Genomic DNA, 10,028 nt, shown 5'->3' with positions numbered 1-10,028 from the left:
TACTCACCCTCAAGTCATCCTTGGTGTGCAGTATATGACTTTCTTCTTTCAGATGAACACAATCTGAGTTATATTAATAAACATCCTGGCTCTTCCAGGCTTTGAAATGGCAATGGCTGAGTTTCAAGATCAAAAAAGTGCATCCATCCTTCATAAACATACTCCATATGGCTCCAGGGGTTCATAAAGGCGAACCATATTTTACACTTTATAAAGTAAAAAAAAAAGAAAAAAAAAGCTCCCGGCAAAACACTACGTCATGACATAGAAAGCTACATCGAGCAAGTTATGCTTAAGTCAAATCTGTACGGCTGTTTGACCTGAAAGTTAGTTATTTTACTTTATAAAGTGTAAAATATGCTTTGCTTCAGAAGGCCTTTAAAAAACCCACTGGAGCCATGTTGAGTACGTTTATGATGAATGGATGCACTTTTTTGAGCTTCAAAAACATGGCAGCCATTCACTGCCATTATAAAGCCTGGAAGATCCAGGATGTTTATTGATATAACTCCGATTGTAAATGTCCAGGATAGATGCAATTTTCATAATCAGCGATCCAATATGTCATGACAGTTTACTGACAACCTCAAGCCTCAAGATATATGTTTCACTTTTCATCAGAACACAAAGATGATATCAGTTATTTTTACTTATAAGATTAACATAGGCACTTATACATCCATAATATAAGCATAGGCGAGAATGTGTGCCCAGAATGTGAATGCAACGCTTTTTAATTGCAAATTAAGACCGTGACAATGGTGGACCAATTTCTATACTTCTTAATAAAATATACGTTACTATGTATACATGTAACTTGCAGGGTTTAAGTTTGAAAAACTGACCTGTACTTCCAGATGAGCAAAGACTTTATATACTCTCGAACAGACTTTGATCTGAATAAGTTTACTAAACTTGTTTTGAGTCTTTTGAGGTCAACTGATCTTTCTTAGAAAGTGAAAATTGAAAGATGCTGCTGCAGTTTTCAGTGTTTTGCCCTTTAGCTCTCACACCAATTATGTGACTGAACACCAATTAGAAAAGCTAATTTTAGCTTCGAAACTAAGTTACACTTAACAACACAAATGTGCAGCCACAAAATATGTTGTATGAAAGACTTACCTCAGTCGGTTGGCATGATGTTTGCTGTAGTATAGTCCGAATTTGTTGTAGTTGGCGAAACAGCCTTACACTGAAGAAAGAGCGCGTTATTTTCTCATATTCAAATCTTTCCCTAGCTGTTCAGCTGCCGCGCAGAACAGCCAATCATCGTGGGCGGCGCTAAATTGGCGGCAAATTTGAATTTGCGTTATCTTGCGAGCGAGCGCGCGCTCGCACACACACACACACACACACACATGCTAACTACACTAAACCTACCATCACGGAAAACAATACCAAATAATAATTAAAATTAGCATTTTTTTGCAAGACAAGGTTAAAAGATTAGCCTAATGCATAATTTCCAGTACATGTACTGTATGTACAAACACTATTATTTGACCTTAAAAACCTCACTTTAACCCTTACATGATTAACAATCTTCAATGGCAATAAAAATTATTTGACTGAATGATTTGTGGTTAAAAAAATCCCCTATTTTTGCAGGAATAATCCGTAATGTTAAACAGCATTTTATGTAAAATTACACATTACTCTGTGAAAATACCGAAAATTTCAGTTTTAAAAAATGAAAATTTTATGTAATACCGAAATACAAGCAATTATCTGTAAATTTATTGTTGGAACTTTAAAATACTGAAAATATCTGTAAAACAATGGCATTTCATCGTATAATGAAAAAATAGGAATATTCTGTTAAAAAATACAGACAATTACCTGTAAAATGACATTTATTTTCAACAATGAAGAAGAGGGGAGGCGGAAGAATGCCAGAAGAATTGTCACAGGGATGGGGCAATGACTGCTGCTTTATACACGCTCAGCAATTATTGACAGCACTGAATGATTATAAGCTCCTCCCAAACCTACGTTTGGAACTTCATTTTCATTTGTGACTCTTGAAATTCAAGTGTTGCCAGTATTGTTCAAACATTTTTATGTTAAACATAAATAGAACTTATTAAGTAAGCTTGAGTACATATTCATACACATTATGCTAAATATGCAGTCAATGACGTCTCCATTTGGTGAAATCTGGGAGCATATCATCTGTGAATCTGGAAATGTACCAGTATTGTTCAAAGATTTGTTTATGCAAGTCATTCTTGTATGGAATGCGGATTTGTAGGATATGTCCAGAAAGGGAAGGGGAAAGGGAAGTGGTGTGGCCAAGTATGGTAGCCCATACTTGGAATTTGTGCTCTGCATTTAACCCATCCAAGTATACACACAGTAGTGAACATACAGCTGGAGCAGTGGGCAGCCCAGGGAGCAGTTGGGGGTTCGGTAGTCTCAGCCTCAGACGCCACGCCCACGGACCGTTGGCTAAACGTCTAAAGGTCGTTTAGGCACACTTGGCACACTTTTTTGGAAACACTTCAAGAATGTTGAAGTCAGAATATGACTGGTTGAATTAAACCGGATTCCGGGAGACGCGAGTTTCGCGTTTATTTTCGTTCCGCCGGGAAACAGATGCCGTGGCGCCAAACCCCCTCGAGAAAGAAGAGAGCCGTCTTGTTTACAACTGTGACGACGAATGCTTATCGGAGTCAACTAAATGCTGGATTTTCAAAAGTATGTGAAATAGTTAAAGTTTGCGGCATTGAATATTTAAAATACATCCGAGAGTTTTACACACCGGTCTTATTGTGGCAACATTTCCACGACCCGAAACATGAAGCTAAACGAAACGATCTATGATTGGTTGTTTGGCATGTCGGTCAAACAGACTCATGGGCGGGCCTTGGCCAATGAAAGCTGACATTTATTCCAGACCTTCTGCCATCAGTCTTGGGGTTCGGTGCCTTGCTCAAGGGTCTCACCTCAGTCAAGGTATTGAGGATGGAGAGAGTGTTGGTCACTCACTCCCCCACCTACAATCCCTGCCGGACCTGAGACTCAAACTCACGACCTTCGGGTTATAAGTCCAACTCCCTATCCATTAGGCCACGACTGCCGATCCAACATAATATCTCTCATGTCCTTTGGAAATGTAATAGGTTATGGATTACAAGTTACTCTACTTAAAATGCAATAAGTAGTGTAACTTTTCAATCACTTTATTAAAGTAATATAACTGATTACATTTGATTACTTTTTAATTACTTTTCTAAATTTCTAATGCTGCTCAGGGTGTGTGTGTGTGTGTGTGTGTTCACTCCTGTGTTTGTGCACTTGGATGGGTTAAATGCACAGCACAAATTCCGAGTATGGGTCATCATACTTGACCACACGTCACTTCACTTTCACTAAATTTGTTTATGTCTGGCTGCGCAAATCGTGCTTTCTGAATGAGGGACAATTCAAGGCAGGTTTTGTTCAAGGATGGATCAGTACCCATTGTTCATGATCAGCTGCACCTCCAGAAGAGGCAAGTCTCACATTTTATTTTTTTATGATTATTTGCGAATCGCGTTTGCTCTTCCACAGAAGAGAGGGGCGGAGTGAGCAGAGCTCATTAATATGTAAAGAGATATGCACTGAGAGATGCTGTGAACAGAGCTGTTTTTGACAAGGTAAAAAGGGTGTTGTTTTACACGACCACTGAGACCATTTCAAGAAAACCTTAAAGAAACTTGAGGAAAATGGGCATCCGATGTCCCCTTTGAAGCACAGCCACCACAAAATCAGACTTACTTTCAAATGATTCTGAGGTTAAATACAGATTTATCATAACAAGAAATAGTTTAATAGCTATGATACTGTTTTTGAAATCAAATCTTTGCATAGCTATGACAGGAAACACTGGAATCTAACAATGCCTTAGAAAAAAACAATTAATCTTAAAAAAATAAAGCATAGCTATACATAAACCCTAGGAAATATAAAAGTTATCGGATAAGCATGTTATAAACTTCTGAAACATTGGTGCGTCATATTTTAGAGCATTCACTGCAGTTTATGAAAGAACTCAATTAAATCTGTATGTGGGAGTGTGTGTGAAAAAATCAGATGTAACCCCCTTTATAATCATTAACATTTTCATAAGTAAACTGTAATTTAATTACACATTTTTTGTAATTAACTGTAACTGTGTAACGGTATGTCTCCCCAGGGAACACAGGAAGCGGGAATTTCAACGAAAGTTACTTTAATTACAAAGGGCAGTGTGAGACAACGTTTCCAAGCAAAGGTTACAATTAAGATAGGACAATGAAACTCTAGAAACTAAAGTCTTATAAAGACATACAAACTAAGGAGCAAACGAGATTAGCACAAGTGAGCAGACTTAACGATGATTAACTAATAATGAACTAATGATAAGAACCGGAACAAAACCAAATAAGGGCAAACAGGAAACTGAGAAGACATTACAATTACTTTTATTTTGTAATTAAATTACATAATTCCATTTCATGTAGCTAGTTACTCCCCAACACTGCTCATGTCTTATTATATTGTCTGACATCAAACCAGACCAGAATGCAGTCCAACTCACACAGTTTTTGCTAAACCTGTTTGCATTAAAGAGAATCCGATCAGTCATGTCATGAGACTGTATGGCTGAATTCAGCTAAATCTAAGTCCACTGTAAATACCTTGTTAAAAATGCTATGCTGACAGCTAACTGAAACGATGAAGACTGGCTTGTCAACTTTTTGTTTGTGCCCCTTTTTCTTCAGGAAATGCCTATTCTCAATTTGAAATATACACAATGTGATGTCCTCAGTCAATTGTCCACAGCACTTGATCAAAACTGTACAGATTCTTGAAATTCCTGCGATGGACACACTAGAAGCGCCTCACAGTTCTTGCAGCATGACAGCTTGTGAAGGTCTATTGTTTGAGCAATGCCAATAAGCTTCAAAGAAATGTGCTAATGTAACCCAACACCTATCTCTCCATCATAGCCACACAAAGATACAATTGTTGATTCAGCGGATCATTTTCTGGCCTCCCGTAATGCCTTCCTCTGCATTCTATAGGGTGGGCGTGCAGGTGGTGGAGTAATTAAGGAATATTGCAAGGTGGGCTTATCAATAAATTAAAACAAGGGGGCAGAGTTTCTTTCAATTATTGATATGAAGTCTTATGTATCCTCACTCTTCTTCTGCCCAGGTGGTTACAGGTCACTGACTCCACAGAGGGTGATAGTCAGTGGGGGAGAAGAACAGGCAGATAACCTACAGTGTGAGGGCCACCGAGGCTTCTTGCACTTCTCGGTTAGTGATGAAAAGTGTATAAAGAGAGAAAGTAGAGGTAATGGAGAGGAAGTAGGTGAATGAAGACATTAAATGAGGGTGGAGTTGAGTAAATAAGCATTTACACTCCCATGTTCAGGTGTTTTGCTTTGATCCAAGTATAGTCCAGTCATGGTTTTGCTGAATATAACTATTACATTTAGTCATTTACATTTTATCCAAAGCGACTTACAAATGAGGACATTAGAAGCAATCAAAACCAACAAAAGAGCAACAACATGTACGTGCTATGACAAGTCTTGGTTAGCCTAATGCAGTACACATAGAAAGTGTTTTTTTGTTTTAAAAGAAAACGAGTAGATAGAATATAGAAAAAAGAAAGCTAGTGTTAGATTTTCAAGAAAAGCTAGCAGTTAGAGAATAAATATGCAATTAATAGAGGGTCAAATGTGTGTCAGATTTGTTTTTAACCATTTCTTGAAGACGGGTAAGGATTCAGCTGCTCGGATTGAGTTGGGCAGGTCATTCCACCAGATGGGAACAGTTAATGAAAAAGTCTGTGAAAGTGATTTTGTGCCTCTTTGGGATGGCACAATAATGCGTCGTTCACTTGCAGAACGCAAGCTTCTAGAGGGCACATAAGTCTGAAGTAATGAATTTAGTTAAAGGAGTGCAGAGCCAGCGGAGGTTCTGTAGGCAAACATTAATGCCTTGAATTTAATGCGAGCAGCTATTGGTAGCCAGTGCAAATTGATGAACAAAGGTGTGATGTGCGTTCTTTTCGGCTCATTAAAGTTTAATTTTGCAGCAGCATTTTGGATTAATTGTAGAGGTTTGATGGAATTGGATGGAAGACCTGCCAAGAGAGCATTGCAATAGTCAAGTCTGGACAGAACAAGAGCCTGAACAAGGAGTTGTGTTGCATGTTCCGAGAGAAAGGGCCTGATTTTTCTAATATTGTATAAAGCAAATCTGTAGGACCGGGCAGTTTTAGCAATGTGGTCTGAAAAATTCAGCTTATCATCAATCACAACTCCAAGATTTCTGGCTGTTTTTGAAGGAGTTATGGTTGATGAGCCTAACTGGAAGGTGAAATTGTGATGAAGTGAAGGGTTTGCTGAAACTACAAGCAGTTCTGTCTTAGCTAGGTTGAGATGAAGATGTTGGTCCTTCATCCAGCAAGAAATGTCTGATAGACATGCTGAGATGCGAGCAGCTATCGTCGGATCATCAGGATGGAATGAGAGCTAGAGTTGAGTGTCATCAGCATAGCAGTGATATGAAAAGCCATGTTTCTGAATGACAGAACATGATGATGCCATGTAGAAAGAAAGAGAAGTGGTTCAAGAACTGAGCCCTGAGGCACCCCAGTAGCTAGATGTTGCGACTTGGATACCCCACCTCTCCAAGATACCTTGAAGGACCTATCTGAGAGGTAAGACTCAAACCACTGGAGTGCGGTTCCTGAGCTGCCCTTTCTCAATAGGGTTGACAGGAGGATCTGGTGGTTGACCATATCAAAAGCAGAAGACAGATTCAGCAAGATAAGTAATGAAGACTTGGAAGCCACTCTTGCAAGTCTTAGGGCTTCAATAACTGAGAGCAAGGCAGTTTCGGTTGAGAGCTGTGTGTCATCGGCGTAGCAGTGATAGGAGAAGGCATGTGCATGTATGATGGGACCCAGTGATGTAGTGTATGTGGAGAAGAGGAGGGGTCCAAGAACCGATCCCTGAGGAACTCCAGTGACCAGTTGATGTGGTTTGGATACCTCCCCTCCCCAGGCCACCCTGAAAGACTTATCGGTGATATAGGATTCAAACCAGCGAAGTGGAATCCCAGTAATGCTTGTGATGAGAGGGTAGACAGGAGGATCTAATGATTGACAGTGTCAAAAGCAGCAGAAAGATCCAGCAGAATGAGGACTGATGACTTGAAATCGGCCTTTGCAATTCGCAGGGCTTCAGTGACTGGGAGTAGCGCAGTCTCTGTTGAATGGCCACTCCTGAAACCTGACTGTTTAGCATCCAGTTTGTTGTACTGTGAGAGAAACAGTGAGAGCTGGTTGAAGACAACTCGTTCGAGTGTTTTCGCTACGAATGGAAGGAGAGAGACAGGTCTGTAGTTATCTAAAAGAGAAGTGTTTAATGTAGTTTTTTTGAGCAGTGGGGTTACCCGAGCCTGCTTGAATGCTGTGGGGAAGATGCCTGTGAGGAGAGATGTGTTCATAATGTGTGTGAGTGCTGGTAAGAGTGTGGGAGAGATAGTTTGGAGAAGGTGTGAGGGGATTGGGTCGAGAGGACATGTTGTAGGATGGCTGGAGGGGAGAAGTTTGGATGCTTCTGCCTCGGTGAGGAGACAGAAGGAGAAGATGGGAGTTAGAGCAGTGGATGTGGTTGATTGGAGGTCCTGTGTTTGTGGAGTTGAGAACTGGTTACTGATTGTTCTAGTTTTGTCTGTGAAGAAAGTGGCAAAGTCATCAGCTGTTATCGAAGTGGTGGGAGGTGGAGGAGGGGGACAGAGGAGAGAATTAAATGTTCTGAAGAGACTACGCATGTCTGGAGCGCTGTTGATCTTGTTGTGGAAATGTGAGGATTTGGCAGTGTGGACTTCAGTAGAGAAAGATGAAAGCAAAGACTGATACCTACTCAGGTCCGACGGATCGTTTGATTTGCGCCATTTTCTCTCTGCCACTCTGAGTTTGGTGCGATGCTCACGAAGAACATCGGATAACCAGGGGTTAGAAGGGGCAGCCTGTGCTGGCCTGGAGGAGAGAGGACAGATGTCGTCTAGACAAGAGGTTAAGGTAGAGCATAAAGTGTCAGTAGCTGCATTCACATCCAGAGATGAGAAATGGGTAGGCGAGGGAAGAGAGGAGGATACTACAGAGGAAAGAAGGGAGGGGCAAAGGGAGCGTAGGTTACGTCTGAAAGTAACCGGTAAGGGAGTTGGTGGCACCCGGGTAGCAAAATGTAAAGTAAATGTAATGAAGAAATGGTCAGAGATATGTAGTGGTTGTACCAGAATGTTACAGTTTGGTTGCACCAGGTGCCCCAAACTGCTCCCCGGGCGCCGCAGCATAAATGGCTGCCCACTACTCCGGGTGTGTGTTCACGGTGTGTGTGTTCACTGCTGTGTGTGTGCACGTTGGATGGGTTAAATGTAGAGCACGAATTCCGAGTATGGGTCACCATACTTGGCAGTATGTCATTTCACTTCAAATTAAGCTAGGAGTGAATGGAAGTCTGTAGCATAAGGCCTGTCTAGGTGAATGTTGAAATCACCGAAGACTAAGAGTGGAGTGCCATCCTCCATGAAAGAAGACAGCAGCCCGTCCAGCTCCTCTAGGAAGGTGGCTAGAATTTGGCCAGGGGGACGGTAGATTACCACAATCTGGAGTTTTATAGGAGCTGTTACAGTAATGACATGAGATTCAAATGAGTCATGGTTGTCTAGGGGAGAGTGGGTTGAGTATTTCCAATTGTTTGAAATGAGCACACCAGTGCCCCCGCACCGGCCAACTTGCCTTGGGGTTTGAGAGAAAGAGAAATTGTGAAAGAGAGCAGCTGGGGTTGCTGAGTCTTCTGGACGAATCCAGGTCTCAGTCAAGCCCAAGATGCTGAGTGTGGAATGTAAGGAAAAAGCAGAAATGAAGTCAGCTTTGTTGACAGTTGACTGGCAATTCCAGAGACCCACAGAGAAAGAAAGAGGTGCAGTGGAAGATGTAGAGATAGGGCGCAGGTTAGCCGGGTTACGTAGCCTTCTGGATGTGTTTTTATAGCGAGGTTGAGAGAGAACCGGTATGGTTTGGAAACACATGATAGAGGTGGAAGGATAGAAGATAGGAAAGGAGAGTGTGTGAGGGAAGATAGAAATGATACTTAAGTGTTTGCTCGGTGTCCTTGCTCGGTTAAAGTCCCGCAGGAAAAAATCATCGGTCTTTACACCCGTTGATCTTCACACGAGGAGGCTGAGCACGACGGATGAACGCTTCCGCAAACGCTTCCGCGTCAGCGCTCGGACATCAAATAAATACAGTCTAGGAAACTAGAGTGAAAACAGCTGTGGCCGGCTTCTGATCAGCCCAGCCAATAAGGTTAAAGGACTGCTAATAGCTCAAGACGAAACTAAACACATAAAGGACTGCTAATAGCTCAAGACGAAACTAAACACTTCGCACAATCACACAGACTCGTTCTTAGCTGAGGCGCAAATTATTCTAATTACCAGTAAGTGCAGACAAACATACAAACCCGATTCCAAAAAAGTTGGGACACTGTACAAATTACGAATAAAAAGAAATGCAATAATTTACAAATGTCATAAACTTATATTTTATTCACAATAGAATATAGATAACATATCAAATGTTGAAAGTGAGACATTTTGAAATGTCATGCCAAATATTGGCTCATTTTGGATTTAATGAGAGCTACACATTCCAAAAAAGTTGGGACAGGTAGCAATAAGAGGCCGGAAAAGTTAAATGTACATATAAGGAACAGCTGGAGGACCAATTTGCAACTTATTAGATCAATTGGCAACATGAATGGGTATAAAAAGAGCCTCTCAGAGTGGCAGTGTCTCTCAGAAGTCAAGATGGCAAGAGGATCACCAATTCCCCCAATGCTGCGGCGAAAAATAGTGGAGCAATATCAGAAAGGAGTTTCTCAGAGAAAATTTGCAAAGAGTTTGAAGTTATCATCATCTACAGTGCATAATATCATCCAAATATTCAGAGAATCTGGAATAATCTCTGTGCGTAAG

The sequence above is a fragment of the Barbus barbus genome (assembly GCF_936440315.1).
Source record: "Barbus barbus genome assembly, chromosome: 6".
Taxonomy (NCBI): Eukaryota; Metazoa; Chordata; class Actinopteri; order Cypriniformes; family Cyprinidae; genus Barbus; species Barbus barbus.
Note: the sequence above shows the minus strand (reverse complement) of the source record.